Here is a 21,699-nt window from a genome sequence, read left to right as displayed (position 1 = left end):
CATAGTTTGCATTTACTATTTGATTTACCCTAGTATTAGTGAATGGTGAGAGATATACTCCTGCTTATATATAGTTTTGCCACAGTTCTGAGCAAGGCACCAAGCTATTCCCATTATAAACATGTGGGAAAATGCAGCCACCTTAGCTGAGCGAATTGGCTGCAGCCACCACACCCTACTTCACATTGTGTAAAAATCCAGCAAATGAGGTAGCTTCTTTCTGAAGTGAGTCTTAGTGAGCAGCTTCTGCTTGTTTTGGAATAAAAGAAAAAAAAAAAAGGCTTAGTAGCCATTAGCATTAGTAAAAGCATATGATGTAAGAAAAAGAAACCTTAGCATGCCAAAATTGCCTGGTAAACGATGGCCAGCTATGCAGCACCCACTGAATGTGTTGGTGCAACTGCTGAGAAACCCCATCCACAAGCTTGTTTAAGCTATCAACTTCCACAACAACAGATGGAAGTTTGTTCCAGCAAACAACCACTCACTAACTAAAGGCAAATTTCTATTGCACATCTATTCTAAAAGTATTTTCTCAGTTTGAAAAAGGGGACATAATCTGCACAAGAGGAAGAATCCCATCAGCATTGAGCTGATGGGAAGAATCATTCAGATGATTCAAACCATTGAATCATTTGAATGATTCTTCAAAGCCTTAAACACTTCTGTTGCTAAGTGGGCAGGAGCAGCAGTGCGTAGCACACGCTTCTTGAGTAGACCGGGGATCGAGCCCATGACCACCAAATACGGAGGATGCGGAAAGGTTAGGGAATGACCACTGCATATCCCCGGAGCAATATGGCTTTAGTTGCTAATGCTCCTAAAAACTAAATAAATGAACAAACAAACAATCAGATCACCTTGAAGGTGCCTAGTCTGCAGATGCTGCAATTTGCAGAACTGGAGCCTTCCTTGGAAGAGCATCTTTTTGTCCTTCCCTGTACCCATTCCAGCAGCTCTACATCCTTTCTAAAATGAGGCTGCCAGACCTGTATGCAGAACTGTGTGTATGCTGGAACAAGTATGAAATACTTGTACAGTGGTGCCTCACAATTTGACTGTAATCCGTCGCCGAATTAGAGTCGAATTGCGGGTCAATATTTTCCATATAAGTTTATGGCAAATTAATTCATTGTTGGAGAGAAATACACAATATTATTGACTTCACTATATTCTACCATATAACAAACGAAATAAAAAAAATGCATAATGAGTACATTGAGCCTTAGATGCTGGAAGGATGTTTTATTTATCTTGTTCTACCCCTTCTCTTCTCCTCTTGGCTTGAATGGGGATGAGGAATTGATCAAGGGTGGACTGTCTTTCCCTCTTTTTCAAGATATCCTTGAAGTGATGCATAGTAGTGTTGTTAAACAAGTCTGTCATTCTAGTTACAACAGTAGCAGGGTGCCATTTTAAACAAGCAGACTGCACCTTCTCCCAATGGAATAAAATTTCTTTAATGGCAGCTGTTGGCATCAGCCCCTTTTCCCTGTCTTCTTCTTAACGTGAAATTTCCTTTTCTCTCTCTTTTACTTCCTGTTCGCTGAGTGTTTTTAGTTCTTCCACGGTTGGTTCGTCATCGTGTTCCTCCACAAGCTCTTCCACATCAGCCTCATCAACTTCTGCTGAGGGCTGATGACCCTCCTATGTGTGAGTCCTGTGGTACAATTTTAACAATCAGACACATTTTAGTTGACTGTACCAGTTTTAGAAATGCTCGTTTTACCGCTTTTAACCATCTGACTGAGCCGTATACACTCAGTCAGATTTTATCCGACAATGACCATGTGTCTCCTATTTTTAATTTCCTAAAATCAGTAAACCTTTTTAATCATATTTAAAAAATCTTATTATTTTAAGATTTTTTATTGTTACTTGTTTACTGATATGTGTCTGTTACAGTTATATACTTGTTTTTATAACCTGACGTAGTGACCTAATTCAGTAGGTCACTGAAAATTTTTTACTTTTTATGACCAGGTTTTGGCGCATTATAGCCATAGTTGCTGATGCGCCAATAAAACCCAACCAAACAAACAAACAAACAAACATCATCAACTTCTCCTATGTCGAGGTTTTCCACAGTCGAAACGAATTCTCGCATGGCCGCAGCTGCTTCAGATTCTTCAGTGGCTTGGACTGCACTGTTGTCATCCCGAAAAAAGGAAGGAACGAGTTTCTTCCATGATGCACGAAGGGTCCTATGTGTTGCTCCCTCCCAGGCAGTTTTAATAAAGGAAATGGCGTGAAGAATATTGAACTCAGTCTTCCAGAACTCCTTCAGTATCTTACCAGAAGAATGAGTCACATCGAAAAGCTGTGAAAACAAAGCCTTGGTGTAAAGTTTTTTAAAACAGGCAATTACTTCTTGATCCATGGGTTGGATCAGTGATGTGGTGTTTGGAGGCAAAAACTGGACTTTGATGAAATCAAAGTCAATTTCAAGAATGTTCGCCAAGTCTTAAGGGTGGGCACTAGCATTGTCAAGAATTAGCATTGCTTTCAAAGGTAAATTGTTGTCAATGAGGAATTTTTTTACGCTCGGGGAAACTTCTCAAAAATTCAATCTTTGAAGACTTTCTGGTCTACCCAGGCTTTTGCATTGGATCTCCACATCACTGGCAGTTTGGACTTGATGATTTTCTTCCCAAAGTACTGAGGATTTTTAGAGTGGTAAACGAGAAGTAGCTTTACTTTAAAGTCTCCGCTTGCATTTGCGGCCAATAACAAGGTAAGCCTATCTTTCATAGGCTTATGTCCTGGGAGCATCACTTCTTGCGTGATGTATGTTCGATTTGGTAAGTGCTTCCAAAATAACCCAGTTTCATCCCCGTTAAAAATTTGCTGCAGCAAGTAGCCTTCCTTCATGATTAAATCTTCAAATTTTTTCACAAACTCTTCTGCAGCCTTTTTATCTGCACTAGCTGCTTCCCCATGTCTGAGAGCACTATGGATACCTGTTCTACTTTGAATCTGTGAAACCACCCACGACTTGCCTTGAATTCATGTTTGATCTAAGATACGTCCGGAAATTTTCTTCTCCAATTCTTCAAAAATTAACCTAGCCTTCCCACAGATCATTGCCTGAGTTACTGGATCTCCTTTCATCTGTCTTTCTCTAATCCAGGTAAGAAGTAGCTTTTCTATTTCTTCATTGATTGAAGATCTGTTTCTGTCAGAAATTTTCATTGCTCCAGCGAACACCCTAGCACCTATAATCTTGTCTCTTTGTTGCCAAAAAGTTGCCACGGTTGACCTAGGGAAGCCATACTCTTGAGCTACATCTGTAATTGTTCTACCTTTCTGCACTTTATCTATAATTTCTTTCTTCTTTTCTATGTTCAACCAAGTGTGTTTCTTTCCTGAATTATTCCGCTGTTCACTTCTTTTTGGACCCAGGAAATCACTCCTAGTTGTCATTCAAACAGGAAAAATTTAGGATGAAATATGTAATGGTACTAAGCCATTTTAGTTTATTCCTGACAAACAAGTGAGAACTTAGCAAAGGCAATAAAATTGCCTTTGTTAAGACTTGCTTCAGAAAAGAGTTACTTCTGTTGCAGGATTTTTCTAGTATGTAATTAGGACACGTACAATGTGGCTGCTTTCTTTCACATGTTTGCATCAGGAACAGAAAAGCAAGAGATTATAACTGTTTATTTGTGCACAAATCACTCCTTGCAATGAATTGTTTTTTGAAAACAAAATTCTTTGGTGTGTATTACACCTGCCAACAAAACTTCAAAGAAATTAATCTACTGGTAGCTGCATTGTGAATTGCAAAAATTTGCATTATGAGCTGCATTATGAATTGCTTGTCAAACAGGAAACACAACTTTACACACTGGATAAAATAGAAGTGTGTGTTATTCACAGAATTATTTTTTAAAAACAGTATTACTGTAGCACCTTTTCAGATGTCTATTTGATCTAATAACAAAATCTATTGGCAGCTGTATTATTGACTTCTGGAAAGTGGTGCAAAACCTTTGCATTCACTTTTACTTTGGACACAAAAGAAAAAGCATACACTACTCACAACAGATGACTTTTTTGAAAATTTTATTTTTACAAGAACTTGCTATGATGTATATTTGAGTTAATAAAATTTCAGGGAAATTTTTTTTTTTATTATAAGCTGTTATAAACTGTCAAAAACCAGCATCAAACCAAAAGTGAACTGGAATAAATGCATCTTTTTAAAAAATAGCTACTATGATTATTAATAAAACTTTCAGCTTTTTGAACTAGATAGTATTACTAACCAGGAAAAAAAAAACTTAGTTTATATATGCCAGCATGCTTATTGAGTTTTTAAAATTGTGCGGGCATTGGGTCATTTAGACCCTGCACACATACTAGTTTAACAGTCATTTGCATGATTGCTTAAGTGTTAAGTATATGTTTTCTTTAACTACTTTGTCTGTACAGCTATTTTTATCAATGTATAAATTTTAAGCATAATTATAAATATTATCTCTAAGCATTCTCTACGATTATTAATAAATTTTTATTTAATTTATATTTTCATTTATTTATTTATTTATAATTAGATTATTAATAATTCTCTATGATTATTAATAAAAACTTTCAGCTTTTTGAACTAGATAGTATTACTAACCAGGAAAAAAAAAAACTTAGTTTTATATGCCAGCACACTATCGAGTTTTTAAAATTTGCACAGGCATTGGGTCAGTTAGACCTTGCACACATACTGTTTTAACAATCGTTTGCATGATTAAGTGTTAAATATATGTGAAGGTTATTTGATTTTTTTTGAGGTATAATTATAAATATTATCTCTAAACATTCTCTGATAACTAATAAAAGTAAATAAAAATGAGTTAAAATATAAGTTATAATATTTATTTGATGTTTTATTACTTTTATATCGATGAGGGATTCTGGGCCACATTGCATTACATTTTTTTCTAATACAGACCATGAAGAAAACTGTTTGGTGATAGTTGATTTATTTGAAATATTAATAAAGCTGTATTATTTTCATAACCCTGTTATGGGGATTTCTTCAGTAGCGTGTGGAAATTAAAATATATTTACAGTTATATCTTATTGCTTTAGATATATAATATATAAGTTGGTTAAAATTATGAAATTATTTACAGCACTCACAGAGCTGCAGAGTTACATCTTAACGTCAGAAAAGAACAAGTAATATGAAGAAATGACTCTGACAAAGGCTGTTATTCAATCAGGGTGCTCATTGGAGGAGGCATCTTGGCTGTTTGTTGGAGGGGCGTGAGATGACCAGCTTGGAGGCTCACGGTTCAGATCATGCTAGAAAGTGTTAGTGGGAGCCGTGTACTGTTGAGGGTCCCCTTTGCTGCTATATTTTAATTTCTACCTGCTACTGAAGACCCCAAGTTGGGGCACATATCTTATAGCCTTGTTAATATTTCAATTAGATTGTACAGAAAATCATTAAATGTTTTGCCACTATGTATCAGATTGTATTTTCATTCTGTGTGTTCACATCTATATAACTGTTGCCCTGTGACCACCACATTAAAAGAAATTTTAAAATCAGAATTAAAAATTAATGTTAAAGCAACAGAAATAAAAATACCTTAAACTGAAATTAAATGGTTCAAATATTAATCTCTCATCATAAGTACATTAGCTCTAATTAAATTAAAAAAATTCAGATGTGATAGATGTAGAGTTTAAAGCTAAAGATGAAATCTGATTTACATTACATGTGCAGATGCTTATACTTTCAGTTTTACTGAAGAATTAGCTCTAATTAAATTAAAAAAATTCAGATGTGATAGATGTAGAGTTTAAAGCTAAAGATGAAATCTGATTTACATTACATGTGCAGATGCTTATACTTTCAGTTTTACCGAAGAATTTTACTGAAGAATTTGTGTAAATTTCAAAGTCTGCCGACTTACACATAAGTGGTAAATTGCAGAGTACATTGCGCAGTAATGAGTACATAAAAGGCTTCAATTTTAATTGTTAGAAATTCTAATATTAATGTTCTCCGTTTTTACTGAAGGCAGGTGTGTCTTAGTCAGAGATGGACTGGCCATAAGACCTACTGGGTAAACCCCGGTGGGCTGGAGGCCAGCGTGATTTTCAGTATTACACTCCAATACATTCTATTTATTTTCCCCAGTAAGAATTTTTGACCCTGTCCACCTATGGTTTCAGTGGACTATTGGACAAAGATGAACAGTACATTCATATAGAGCCTGTGCCCTGGACTTGATGGAAGTTGGAGATTTCTTCATCTGGTGGAAGTGGTTATTGTAACAGGCTGATGTGGTGACTCTTCCTTACAAATCAATCCTTCTATCAGGTCACTTTCATAAAGGAATACTGACGTGCGGTGGAATGCTTTCCTATGTAAATATCATTTCCTGTATTTTAGGGAAATGCACTATTTACCGGGAAAACATTTGAAGCGTAGGAATTGGGTTGGGGGAACCCTAAAAAAAGGGATATCCCTAAATATTAAGTCTGGTGTTCCTGGGAAAAACAAGCATAATTGGTCCTTTCTTTTTTGGTTAATGGTGATAATTATCTTGCTGTGCTACAGGATTTTCTTATTCCTTAGACAATTAAGAATTGAAGCCAATATGGTTTTTCCGCAAGATGGAGCACCTTGTCACTTTACTTGGAATATTCGACAGTTTTTAAATGAAATCTTCCCAAAAGGATGAATCGACAGAGGTGGGGTGTTTGCTTTTCCAACTCACTCACTGTTTCCTCGAAACCTTGCTCATTAAATGATCTGTATACCAGGATCACAAATACAATTAATGCTGTAACTGAAGCACAACTGGAGAATATGTTTATAGAATTGCAACATTGTACTTCACTTTGTAAGTAATTAGTATTAGTAATGGCCATATGATTTGCAAGGAAGCCTAAGGCTTTTGCTGTGTCGCCCAAATAAAAAAATAAAGAAAAAGTGAAATAATAAAATAAAATAAAATAAATAATTAACAATAAAAGAATAGGAAATAGACAACCTATTTCCTTTTTTTTAGACTAGTTACTCTAAACATCTTCAATCGACCTAATCTGAGGAATAACCATTTATCACAACCTTTTGCCTCCTGCCCTGAAGCCATCCTGCTATCCATCTAAGGATTTTCCCTGTGGCAGTGCTTTATTGAAATCTAAATAAACAATTTTGAAATTATTCCCTAAATCCAGCTTATGAGTGACCCTGTCAAAATAGCTAACCAGATTTGTTAAACATGATTTTCCCTGTACTAAACCATGCTGTGTATCCTTCAGAATTCCATTTCTATCTAAATCATCCTGCATTTCACCCTTGATCATTGCCTCTGTGATTTTCTCTACTACTGATGAAGTTAGACTGACTGGTCAGTAATTTCCTACTACACTCTTAAAACTGCCTTTTTGTATTGGCTGCACTTTGTAAGTACAGTAATTGTAACTGAAACACAACTGGAGAATGTGTTTATAGAATTGCAACATTTACTACACTTTGGAAGTAATGATGGAGGTTATGTTGAATCTTAACAATCTTATGATTACATGCACCAATAACTAAAATAAATTACCTTTCCAATGCATTTTACAGATTGTTTTTATCTTGTATAGACCTAAGTTACTGCAATTTTAAAGTGCACAAGGACTTTATGGACATCTGTATATTTGTCAAAACAGGCTGTAATAAACATAGCCTGTTTTGCATTATTTCTCAACCGTGTATAATCACATTAGTTGTATTTATTATTTTAAAAAGTTTTTGGTATTTATACGACTGCATAGAGTGTATAAGTAGACTACACACTTGTAAACTTGAGAAATTTATGATACAACTGCATATGAGTATTTCTTACCTTCCCTGCCATATACAAATGGATAGAAAAAAATATTTTACGCTATTCATATCTTCCATTAAAAGAAGTCAGAAAGTAGAAGATATGACTGTCTTAAGAAAATACACATTTTACTTGTTCACTGGGAAAGGTATATTTTTCATATTTTTAATTTACTGCTGTACTTATCAATGTAACAATGTTGCAGGATATTTGTACAGTAGAACAAATGAAGATCCTACATTACAAAATTTACCTTTCTTAGCCGATTAATAGTTATTTAAAGGAGAATGCTAAAAAATCGGATTGGTGTTCTCCATATTTCGTTAACATAGAGACTTTCAACTCTGCACTATCTTGACGTTATGTAACTATCAAGATTGAAGGCAGTCCATTAAAAAGAATCCGTATCACTGGTGTTACAAGTGAGGAGGTATGTGAGGGTTGTCATTGTTACCGTATATCAAATTTAAAGATCTCTTAATTTTCATTGTGGATTAATAAAAATTGTTGGTTTAAACTCGGTTATACATCATATGGCTCTATCATGCTTCCACACTGAAAATCCTGCTGTCATTTAAAATAAGGCAGTTCCCGCTTTATGAGTTCCTGAGTTTATGAATTTTTTTTTTTTTTTCAAGTATCAACAAAATCGAAAATTTGAACGTTAATTGCAAAAAAAATGAATGTTAAACATTGATAAATACCACATTTCAAACGACACTCGTAGTTATATGATACAGTGTAACCCTGCTTTAAGATATTAATCCATTCCAGAGACACCATTGTATCATGAAAATATCGTAATGTGAACCCAATAACATATTGTTTTTTGGTAATTCATTCCATGACTTTGGAAGTTGAAATTTTTGCTATATAACTCTGAAAGGTTGTTTTTATAGTGTAAAGTATTACAGTAGTTAACCAATTCAAATCATTAAAATGCACTACACTTTCATCATTATCATATGTTCCGTTATAAGAATCAATTTTGAATGCCTTTGTGATATTTTTCTAAAACACATTTCTGGAGGTCACTACCATAAAACAATTAAAAGCAATTTGCACTTTCTGGTTTATTGGGCTTTTCTGTTAGTGGAAGCAGTTATAAATGGGTAGTAAACTCCATGTTATTGCATTTGCAAAAATACCGATAGTTGGAATTGTGTGGTTTTTACATTATTATGATGAAATGTGTTTCCCCTCTACTGAAATCTTCAATCATATAAAAAACATAAATAAATTTTCAGAATCTTCTCTTCATTCCTTTTTTTTTTTAAGCTTCGTAAACTTGTTACTCCGCACAAATCATGTTAGTTGCAATTTGTGCATTCTTCTTAAAAAATGCTTATGCATTCTATTGAAATTTATAAAGAAAAGAGATTATCTTGGAAACAAATGCCTCTTGAAGCATTTCTGAAGAAGACCCCTGTGCAACAAACTAACAAGTGCCAAGCCAATAATGAGTGATCAATGAGTGTGCATTTAGTCAATGATGAAGAATAAACATTCTTTAATATTTGTAAGTCGTAAATAATTGCTTCATTATTATAATTTGCTTGATTTTACAGGCTATGTTTTCATTTCTTTGGATATATCAGTCATTGTGTCAACAAACTAGTTAGCTAACTGATTTCATTGTTGTGAACCTAACCCCTATTTTTAACATTATGTAAATGGGAAATAAATTCCCGCTTTACAAGTGCGCATTAGGAACAAATTAACTCGTAAAGTCTGGGACTACCTGTATTAGTAATGGAAAATAATGCAAGGAATCAAGCTTATAGAGCATTAGCTGAAAAAAACCAAAAAAAAACACCACTACTCACCTTAGTGTGCTTTCAGCCTGGTAGCAACTGACTGTTATTACAATAGTCAGTTACTCCCTAGCTGAAAGCAAATTTTCACACCTCTATCCTGCAATCATACCTTTTCAGTTTAAATTAATGTCTCCTTGTGATGTGCATTGTCCAATAAAGAGTAAGGATGCCATTATGATTTAGTTTACTCAATCCATTTAAAGCCTTTAACACTTCAGACAGGAGGGGCTGGGGGAACCTGATTCCCCCAGTCCTTTCTGTAGATAGACAATGACTTATATTTAAATTCCACACCATGTATTAGGATTAACTGTTTGATGTAAGCAAGTCTTGAACTTTTCATACATAAGCCAAAAAAAAAAATTTTTTTTGTTCCTCCTCATGTAGGTCTACCCAGCTGAGTATTGAATTTCTCCAAGCTGTCAGCCTCAACCTTCCATGGAGGCAATTTATTCCAATAACTTGCTGGCCAAAAGAATAAGAAAACTTCTAAACTTCACTCCCCCTCCATAATTAGAATTTATGGCTTGTCCCTAGTTCTGGAATCATTAAAAACAGTGAAAATATCACTCTTGTTTGTTTTACTGTAATTGCGGGGCCCATCAAGCTCTCAGCTGCCCACATCAACGCCAGAGCTTGCACTTTGTCATCTTGCAACACAGGCAGCCCCCATGGCAGAATGCGCTGGTCCCACAGGAACTAGTAGTTGTTGGTGACTCTATTAATAAAACAGGCCTACGTGCTCTGGATTCATAATGCGAAAACTTATTTTTATTTTGTTACACGGAGCATTAATAAAACTACAATAAATAAATTAGCTTTCGGCTGGGTGGCAACCTTCGTCAGATTAAAATACTTGAATGGCAGTTGGAATAGAGATGCACTGCCAGGATGGTGCGTGAGGCACGTGGTTAATTGTTTGTTGATGTTTGTGGCTGTGACGTATGGTGGTGACGTGGCCAGCGTTTGTCTATGGATAGAATTACTGACTCTGTGATGGGGTTAACTTGACAACCACTGTTCCTGTTCAAAGCGGTGTCCGAGCATTTTATATTTAGCGATTCCAACCAGGTACGCCTCAGGTAATGGTGGGACCTGTCCACAACCACGACATCGCGGTGTGGGTCGATGTCGTGGTGGGTTGTCCAGACATGCTCGGCGATAGCTGAGTGTTCTACATCTGCCAAACGGATCGCCCTTTTATGTTCTGAGAGACATTTCTCGAGTCGACGTCCAGTCTCTCCAAAGTAGCAGCTCGTGCAGTCACGGCAAGAGATGCGATAGACCAAACCACTCTGTAGAAGGGTGGGGACAGGTGTTTTTTTATGTTGGAAAGGAGAGAACGCAGTTGCTTGCCTGGGAGCTGGATGCACTTTATCCCATGCGATTTTAGGATTCTACCGATCTGCTGTGACAGGTTGGGGTAGGCGCCTCCGTAGCCAGGTGGGAAGGAGCAGCAGTGCATAGCACATGCTTCTTGATTAGACTGGGGTTGGAGCCCGTCGCCACCAAATATGAAGGATGCGGAAAGGTCAGGGAATGACCACCGCATATCCCGGAGCAATATGGCCTTAGTTGCTAATGCTCCTAAAAACCAAACAACAATCACAATCAACAATCAGGTTGGGGTAGTATGGGATGAATGCCCTCGTGGATGACTCGTCACTGTTGGCGTTGCTGTTGGTCGTCACGTCGCGTGCTTGTAGATCACACCTGTCAAAGACGTCGATGGGGTAGCCACACCTCGTAAGGTCTACTTTGACTCTGGTGATCTCTTTGCGTCTTTCATCTGCGGAGCTGGAGTGTGTCCAGGCGCGAGTTAGCAAGGTTCGGGCAGTTGAGAGGAGGTGGCCCCGTGCGTGTGCTGACTGGAAGTTGGTAAATTGGCCAGCACACATAGGCTTACGATAAACTGTCGTCTTCAAGCATGTGTCTTCGCGCCGGACAAGTGTATCTAGGTATGGTATAGAGTTGTTCGACTCCAGCTCAATCGTGAATTTTATGAAGGGCGATAGTGAGTTGAGGTGGGTTAGGAGTCGCTGACCTGAGTCTCTAGGGATGACTACGAACACATCGTCTACATAGCGACACCAAAAGGCGATGTGATCTGGTGCGTGTGTAAACGCACGTCCCTCTAACTCCTCCATCACGGTTTGCTGTGACCGAGTTGACATGGGAACCCATGGCTGTGCCATGTATCTGCTGGTAGATCGAGTCATTAAACATGATTGCACCCCCTGTTAAGCACAGTCTGAGGGTGGCGGAAATGTCATCAGGCGTCAGTCTAGTTCTGTCGCTAAGGGTTCCATCATTATCCAAGAGTTGTTTTGCACAAGAGATGGCAAGTTCCACTGGGATGGAGGTAAAGAGTGATACGACATCGAACGATGCCATGACTTGATCTTGCGAGATGGATATAGTGCGGATCCTTTCTATGAACTCAACACTGTTGGAGACAGTGTAGGTGGCCTTGCCAACTAGAGGAGAAAGAAGTCTCGAGACAAATTTAGACAGCTCATAAGTCGGTGATCCACAGCAGGATACAATAGGTCTTAGTGGTGTGCCTTCTTTGTGCACCTTTGGCAGGCCGTAAAACCGTGGGATCTGACACCCGGAGGCACGGAGGTGATTACGGGTGTCAATATTTTGGATGTCTATGGATAGAATGTCAACATTCTATCCATAGACAAACGCTGGCCACGTCACCACCATACGTCACAGCCACAAACATCAACAAACAATTAACCACGTGCCTCACGCACCATCCTGGCAGTGCATCTCTATTCCAACTGCCATTCAAGTATTTTAATCCGATGAAGGCTGCCACCCAGCCGAAAGCTAATTTATTTATTGTAGTTTTATTAATGCTCTGTGTAACAAAATAAAAATAAATTTTCGCATGGTGACTCTATTGTCAGGGAAACGGGGTGAACATGCTTTGTAAAAAGGATAGGTGGAACAGGACCAGGGTATGTCTGCCAGGGACAAAGGTTGATGACGTAGAGCGGATATCATCTTTTAAGGGCACAAAAGGTGATATAGTTGTACACGTTGGCACTAATGATATTAAGAGTAGGAGACCAGCGGAATTACTTAACAAGTACGGGTCACTGTTGAAAAAAAGCTGTGAAGTAGGGTTGAATTTGAAAGTGTCTACAATTCTGCCCAGACCAGATAGGAGGGAGTATATGATGAGAGCCTTGTCGATCAATTCGGCCCTGGAAAGATTGTGCAAGGCTCAAGGGGTAGAATTTTTTTCAGCCTGGACTGTACTTGTTAACAGGAGAAATTGCTTCTACAGGGATGGGATACACTTAAATAGGGTGCAAGAATATTTGCTGATGCTATCGAGGCAGTGTTAGGTGGGTCGGAAAACTGCTAGCTTGTGGGGAGACAAAGACTAATAGATTAACAGTAGTCACTGGCAGAGGTGAAAGATTCTTGCACTGCTTCTATTGGAATGAGCAGAAGCCTGAAAAACAAGATGCAGGATATTTCAGAGACTGCTGGAAGTCATTGCTTGCAGTACAAGTAAACACATGGGTTGTGTTAGGGTAGCTAAGAATAGAGACAAGTGCATGTATACGTGCGTGTACACCAATGCTAGGAGTTTAGTAAATAAATTTGATGAATTTGAGGTATTGCTCAAAACATCAAAGGCAGATATTGTTGGGATATCAGAGACGTGGTGTCACACAGATATAAGGGATGCAGAACTGGAATTTGGGGAGTACAATGTCTACAGAAAGGATAGACTGGATAGGAAGGGAGGAGGGGTTATGCTATTAGTTAAGAAATACATAAAATCCAAGGAAGTGAAGCCAGTCGACATCGACGGACAGGGCAGTGTCGAGTCAGTTTGGTGCGACATAAGCATAGGTAAATCAAAATTGAGAGTAGGAGTGTGCTATAGGCTAATGACTCTGATGAGTATAATAAGATACTGTACAGGGAAATAGAATTGGCCAGTAAATCAGAGAGTCTTATAATGGGGGATTTTAATTTCCCAGATATTGACTGGAATTTGTGGGTTGGTCACACACACTAGCAAGGTTTTTGTGGATTTATTGGATGATTGTTTTCTACACCAGCATGTTTGGGAGGCAACTAGAGGGAGTAATACTCTTGATCTGATTATCAGTAGTGATTCTTCATGCATTAAGAATCTGCAGATAAAGGAACCACTAGGTGGCAGTGATCACAGTGTGCTGCAGTGGGATTTACTCAAGGAGATAACTACCATCACAGGTAAAGGGAAGGGTTTTTGCTTTCGTAAAGGCGACTATGATGGTCTGAGACAGTATTTAAATTCTATACAGTGGGACCAACTGATGATGTTACCAACAGCAAATTCAAAATGGGAAGCATTCAAGGAACTAATCTTGGAAGCTACCAGGCTTTACATACCAACCAAGAAATATTGTTCAAGGTTCAGGCCTAAATGGTTGTCAGATGAACTAATGAGACATATGGCAGAGAAGAAAAATGCATGGGATACATACAAATTAATGGGTGACATGGAAGCCTATGATAGATATAAGTTGGTCTGTAACCAAGTCACAAAGCAGATTAGGCAGGCAACGGCAGATTATGAGAAATCCTTGGCAAAGGATGCAAAGCAAAACAGAAAAGAGTTCTTTACCTATTTAAACTCAAGAAGGAAAGGGATGAATTAGATTGGTCCACTGGATGTTGATGTTTCAACAGTTGAGGATCCTGCTCAGGTGGCTAACAATCTAAATGAGTATTTTGCATCTACATTCACACATTGAGGAGTTATTCAGGAAGGGGAATGTCGTAGGTGAAGTAAACATTGGCAGTGAGCTAGATGATTTTCTAATAACTGAGAGGAAAGTGGAGGAGAAATTGTTGAGGGTAAACATAAAAAAGGCACCCGGGGTGGATGGAATCTATCCAGTTATATTAAAGGAGGCAGCAAAGGAAGTAAGCAAACCCCCTAGCCATAATTATGAGAGCTTCTTTGGACTCAGGGGGGTACCCATGGACTGGAGATGTGTAAATGTAACCCCAATTCACAAAGGAGGATCAAAGGCTGACAGAAGTAAATATAGACCTGTTAGTTTAACTTCGGTTCCAGGAAAAGTAATGGAGGCACTGGTTAAAGAAGCACTGCAGGATCATCTCGACAAGAATTCAGTTATAGCTCAGACACAGCATGGTTTTGTTAAGGGCAGATCTTGTCTGACCAATTTGATTGGATACTATGATGTAGTCAGAAAAGCACTGGATGCAGGGAATAACTTTGATATTATATATTTGGATTTTAGAAAGGCTTTTGATACTGTTGCACATGGAAGACTGCTGCACAAATTGGAGCAATGTGGCATTGGAGGCAAATTGCTGCTATGGATAAAGGGGTGGTTGAGTGGCAGAAGACAGAGAGTGGTAATCAATGGACACTGCTCAATGTGGACTAATGTTATTAGTGGAGTTCCTCAGGGTTCAGTGTTGGGTCCATTGTTGTTTTTTGTATTTATAAATGATATTGATGATGGTATATCAAGCTTAATGTCCAAGTTTGCAGACGATACAAAGGTTGGCAGGGTTGTTAAGGACACTACTGCTGCAACAGGATCTGGAAAGGTTGAGCAGATGGGCTGAGAGGTGGCAAATGAAGTTTAACATTAACATTGACAAATGTAAAGTACTACATATGGGAAACAGTAACCCCAGATCAACATATCAACTCCGTGGTACTACGCTGACAGTGGTAGAGAATGAAAAGGACCTGGGGGTAATTGTGCAGGCAGATATGAAGTTCTCTGAGCAGTGCAGACAAGCTGCAAGAGTAGCTCATGGTGTCTTATCAATGATATACAGGAATTTTTCTAGCAGGGATAGGGATGTGATTATTCCCTTGTATAAGGCATTAGCATTAGTAGAGGCATTTTATGCAAGAAAGCAAGCTTATGTACCATCAGCCAAAAAAAAAAAAAAAAAAACCCACTTCCACTTCACCCCTCTGTTCGTTCAAAATACCTGTCCAGCTGAGCCTTAAACTTATTTAGGCTATCAACCTCCACCACAAGGGATGGAAGTCTGTTCCACCAACCAACCACCCGCTGGTTAAAGGCAAATTTCCGCACATCTATCCTACATCTGTCTTTCCTCAATTTGAATTTATGCCCTCTCAGGTGATTATTCTGAGCTAGAGGAAGAATCCCATCAGCATTGAGCATGCTCAAACCATTCAAGGCTTTATACACTTCTATCAGATCACCTCACTGGTGCCTAGTCTCCAGACACTGTAATTTGCAAAACTTAAGCCTTTCTTCGTAAGAGCACCCCTTTGTTCCATTCACTAATTTTGTTGCCCTTCTCTGTACTCGTTCCAGCAGCTCTACATCCTTCTTGAAATGAGGCCTCCAGACCTGTATACAGTACTCTAGGTATGGCCTGACCATTGCCTTATACAAGGGAATAATCACCTCCTTATCCCTGCTGGAAAAATCCCTGTATATCATTGACAATACTCCATGAGCTACTCTTGCAGCCCGTCTGCACTGCTCAGAGAACTTCATATCTGCCTGCACAACCACCCCCAAGTCCCTTTCATTCTCTACCACTGTCAGTGTAGTACCACAGAGTTGATACGTTGCTCTGGGGTTGCTGTTTCCCATGTGTAGTACTTTACATTTGTCAATGTTAAACTTCATTTGCCGCCTCTCAGCCCATCTGCTCAACCTTTCCAGATCTTGTTGCAGCAGCATAGTGTCAGTAGTGTCCTTGACAACCCTGCCAACCTTTGTATCATCTGCAAACTTGGACATTAAGCTTGATATACCATCATCAATATCATTTATAAATACAGAAAACAATAATGGACCCAACACTGAGCCCTGAGGGACTCCACTAATAACAGTCCACGATGAGCAGTGTCCATTGATTACCACTCTCTGTCTTCTCCCCCTCAACCACCCCTTTATCCATAGCAGCAATTTGCCTCCAATGTCACACTGCTCCAATTTGTGTAGCAGTCTTCCATGTGCAACAGTATCAAAAGCCTTTCTAAGATCCAAGTTTATAATATCAAGGCTAATACCTGCATCCAGTTCTTTTGTGACTGCATCATAGTATCCAATCAAATTGGTCAGGCAAGACTTCCCCTTAACAAAACCATGCTGTGTCCGAGCTATAACTGAAGTCTTCTCTAAATGATCCTGCAGTGCTTCTTTAACCAGTGCCTCCATTAATTTTCCTGGAACAGAAGTTAAGCTCACAGGTCTATAATTACTTGTGTCAGCCTTTGATCCTTCTTTGTGAATTGGGGTCACATTTGCACATTTCCAGTCTATGGGTACCTCCCCTGAGTCCAAGGAAGCTCTCATAATTATGGCTAAGGGTTTGCTTACTTCCTTTTCTGCCTCCTTTAATATAACTGGATAGATCCGATCCACCCCGGGTGCCTTTCTTGTGTTTATCTTCAACAATTTCTCCTCCACTTTACTCCCAGTTATTTCAAGATTCTGTAGCTTACTGCTAGAGTTGAATACACCTCTGGCATTCCCCTCGCTGAATAACTCCTCATGTGTGAATGTCGATGCAAAATATTCATTTAGTTTATTAGCTACCTGAGCAGGATCATCAACAGTTGACCCATCAATATCAAGTGGACCAATCTGATTCATCCCCTTCCTTCTAGAGTTTACATAAGTAAAGAACTCTTTGCTGTTTTTCTTTGCATCCCTTGCCAAGGATTTCTCGTAATCTGCCTTCGCCTGCCTAACCTCCTTTGTAACTTGTTTGCATATCAACTTGTATCTATCATAGGCTTCTGTGTCATGTGTTAATTTGTAAGTATCCCATGCATTTTTCTTCTCTGCCATATGCCTCATTAGTTAATCTGACAGACATTTTGGCCTAAACCTTGAACAATATTTCTTAGTATGTAAAGCCTAGTAGCTTCCAAGATAAGTTTTTTGAATTTGCTGTTGGTAATATCATCAGTTGGTCCCACTGTATAGAATTTAAATACTGTCTCAGTCCATCGTAGTCGCCTTTACGGAAGCAATAACCCTTCCCTTTACCCCTAATGGTGGTTACCTCTTTGAGTAAATCTCACTTCAGCACACTGTGATCACTGCCACCTAGTGGTTCATTTATCTGCAGATTCTTAATGCATGAAGAATCACTGCTGATAATCAAATCAAGAGTATTACTCCCTCTAGTTGCCTCCCGAACATGCTGATGTAGAAAACAATCATCCAATAAATCCACAAAGTCCTGCTAGTGTGTGAGTGACCAGCCCCCAAATTCCAGTCAATATCTGGGAAATTAAAATCTCCCATTATAAGACTCTCTGATTTATTGGCCCACTCTATTTCCCTGTACAGTTTCTTATTATACTCATCAGAGTCATTAGGCCTATAGCACACTCCTACTCTCAATTTTGATCTCCCAATGCTTATGTCACACCAAACTGACTCAACACTGCACTGTCCAGCGATGTCGACTGGCTTCACTTCCTTGGATTTTATGTGTTTCTTAACTAATAGCATACCCCTCCCCCCTTCCTATCCTGTCTATCCTTTCTGTAGACGTACTCCTCAAATTCCAGTTCTGCATCCCTTATATCTGTGTGACACCACGTCTCTGATATCCCAACAATATCTGCCTTTGATGTTTTGAGAATGATGCTTTGATGTTCTCAGAATAATCACCTGAGAGGGCATAAATTCAAATTGAGGAAGGACGGATGTCGGATAGATGTGCGGAAATTTGCCTTTAGCCAGTGGGCAGTTGGTTTGTGGAATAGACTTCCATCACTTGTTGTTGAAGTTGATAGCCTAAACAAATTTAAGGCTCAGCTGGACAGGTATTTCGAATGAACGGAGGAGTGAAATGGGAGTAGTGGTTGTGTTTTTTTTTTTTTTTTGGCTGATGCTGAATAAGCTTGCTTTCTTGCACATATGCCTCTACTAATGCTAATGCTAAAGTTTTCTAATACGAACACTCCTTTTGTCAATCTCACTAGGTGTGTTGTGTTGCCTGTCTTTGGGCCCTTTCAAGAAGCCCAATGTCTTTTTTAAGTGCAGTCTTCATATCTGGATACTGCATTCTAAGTGTGGTCTCACAATAGCCTTATACAGTGGCATTATGACCTTACCTTGCTGCTTGCCTACATTGCTGAGAACCTCATGTCTGATCATATCATGACTCCCAAATTTCTTTCTTCCTCTACTGTTTTTAGTTCAACCCCAACAAGTGCGTTAGTTATTTTGGGGCTGTTATTCCCAAGTTTAGCTGCTACTTTTTTGACTACTTGTGAGGTCTGTGTAAGTTGTCCCGAAGAAGTTTTGTTTGGCACTGATTATTAAGTACTCTATCAATCTTGACATCATCTAAAAACGTTGACATCACTATTCTTTTGTCATTCTCATGTAAGAAAATCAAAAACAAGGGTGGTCCCAGTATCGATTCATATGGAAGCCTGCTTCTTATGTCAGCTCAATATGAACAGTAACTATTAATCACAATCCTCTGCCTCCTGCAATCCATCTAAGGATTTTCCCTATGATTCCAACATGTTCCAGCTTAAATGCAGGACAGGCAAATTTTTGCCGAAGTCTAAGTAAACAATACCAAAATAGTTTCCTACCTTCAGCTCATGAGTGACTCTGTCAATATATCTGACCAGGTTGGATAAACATGATTTTCCATGTAGAAAACCAAGCTGTATTTCCTTCAGAATTCTATTTCTATGTAAGTGAACCTGTAATGCACTCTTTATCATTTGTCCACGATTTTCCCCAGCATTAGTCAGACTGACCAGTGACTACTTACCCACTGCTCCATTATGTATTGGCAATACATTGGTATTTCTCCAATTTAAGGGAATCTTCCCTGAATCCTCTGACACTTTTATAATTAACCGTAATTATTTGCTCTCTTGCTGCCTCCCTCAAAATTACTGGATATGTGCCATCAGCTCCAGGACCTTATTCACATTTAGGCTGAAAAGTTTTTCTAATAAATAATCTGATATTTTAGTATTGCTAATTTTGTGTTTTCCAGCTTTACTTGCAATGCCCCTCTCACTGTCAAGGGTCTTTCTTCTATAAATATTGATGCAAAGAAACCAACAGAATTCATCTGCAACATCAGCAGGGTTATCCATAACTTTCTTGAATCCATTACGCAAGGTTCTGATTTGATTTGCTCTTTGCTTTTTAGTATTCATGTTTGAGAAAAACTTCTTGTTCCCCTCCCCATCTTTGTAACTGTTATGAGCTTTAGTACTTGATATAGTACTATATCAATTTGTAACTGTTATGATTTTTAGTACTTTTTATCACTCTGTAACTTTTCCGTATCATCCTATTCTGCTAACTAACAGAATAGAGAGTATATTGTGTGCTGGAGCATCCAACCATCCTTCCACAATTCAGGTCTCATTCTTCAAATTTTTTTCATGCAGCCTTGTCAGAATTTCAGTGTAGTGTCTTTGATTGACAGTCTGATTTGGTGGATGTATTCAACCATAATAATTCCTTTAATATCAAAAAAAAAAAAAAAAAAAAAAAAAAAAAACACGGTTTTCGATATTCTTGCGTTTTTTTTGTCTGAGGGATTGTTTTGTCTTTCATTGTATTGACTGTGTTTTAGTTTCTAGGTTGTACTGGAACAGCCAACTTCAATCGCAAGTAATTACAGTATTCAGAATGTCTATCGCTTTCAATTTTTTTAGAACAACTTCAGAAACTTGGGAGTCTTCTCATTCTTTGATCTTCATTCAGAATTTTTGGTGCACACTTTTCTCATGCCTAAATTTTCACTTAAAAAATTTGTCTGTTTCTTTGTCCATATTGAGTTCTGATGCTACCATTCTAATAGTACTTAAACCACAATCACTTCTAATCAATGTCTTTATCTGGTCCACATTTTTATCAGTTTTTATGAATAATGGACTGCCTGGTTGTTCATTGTTTTCCATGTTCTCTCTTCCTTCTAAAAATCTTTCATTTCTAAAAATCTTTTATGCCTTTCAAACACGTGAGCTCTTTACATAGTATCTTCCCCATAATTTGACGTAACAACTCATGACTTTCAGTTGGTGTTTTGTTAAAAATTTAAGGTTGATTCGCTGTTTGATTCTTTTTTCTTGCAAACTGTAAAAACACAAGATAATGAAAACCTGTCTCACTGCAAAGTGAATGAACATGTCTGAATGTGACTTATGGAAAACTAGAGAAAGGTTCAAGGTCAAAACTGTGCAGCCGCTACACTTGGTGTGTTGTGGCTGCACAGTTTCATTATTTAATTGCCACACCTTGTTATTACCTTAATGGCACAGCAGATATTTTTTCACCCCTTCTATTTAATTATATCCCATTCCTGTGTAAAGAGTCACTCCTATTATCAAGCACAGACTGTGCTGAGAAAAATATTACCCCATGAGCATTGCACAATTTCCCCAGGGCTGAACTGATTGACAAGGTTGTCATCATCTGCTATCTCTCTCCTTCTCTCCTATCTTGTTTGGTCAAAATTCCAGAAACTTTCTAATTTAATCCCAACTTCTGGCTTTTTCATATTGCCTGATATACACTTAGTAAATCCTCAGTTCTCTTATTATCATTACTACCATTACTGTACTCTTAAAAGATGATAAATTTTTTAGACAATAGAGTCACTAACAATAGCTACTTCCTTTGGGAAATGCACTTTCTGCCATTGTAGTGCCACTGTGTTGTGTGATGCATGACTAACCTGCATTGAGCTGAGTGCTTAATGGCCCCCTCTTTTTAATTCCTTTAATGGGCTCAACCATGTTATTCAAGCTCTTGTATTTTATCCATGAATGCTGAATTTAAGCTTAATCTCCTCATATGCTTTACATCGAAAATTCACAAGTCTCTTTGGTTATATCATGTCTCACAAGGTTTCTGTACACAAGGTCTCTTTGTTTCTCATCAGTAATCCCAGAATAGCAATTAGGTGGTACCACTTTGAGTATGGTACCATCTAATTGGTTATTCTGGGATTACTGCTGCTCATAAGGAGTACTCTGTATTTACCAATATTAATTGCCA

The 21,699-nt window shown here is 38.2% G+C and overlaps 1 protein-coding gene across 1 annotated transcript in view; it reads left to right on the top strand.

Moving 5' to 3' along the window:
* Positions 1-5,439, top strand: part of LOC150090994 (26S proteasome non-ATPase regulatory subunit 11-like) — a 158,184-nt gene extending 152,745 nt beyond the window's left edge. Inside the window, exon 13 of the transcript XR_016547367.1 lies at positions 5,130-5,439. The gene's annotated coding sequence lies outside the window, so the exon portion shown is untranslated. The remainder of the gene's footprint in view (positions 1-5,129) is intronic.
* The last annotated feature ends 16,260 nt before the right edge of the window (positions 5,440-21,699 follow it).

The sequence above is a fragment of the Mastigoproctus giganteus genome, chromosome 1 (assembly GCF_048544385.1).
Source record: "Mastigoproctus giganteus isolate SK-2022 chromosome 1, ASM4854438v1, whole genome shotgun sequence".
In the NCBI taxonomy this organism is placed as follows: domain Eukaryota; kingdom Metazoa; phylum Arthropoda; class Arachnida; order Uropygi; family Thelyphonidae; genus Mastigoproctus; species Mastigoproctus giganteus.
This window is presented reverse-complemented; position numbering and strand designations above follow the sequence as displayed.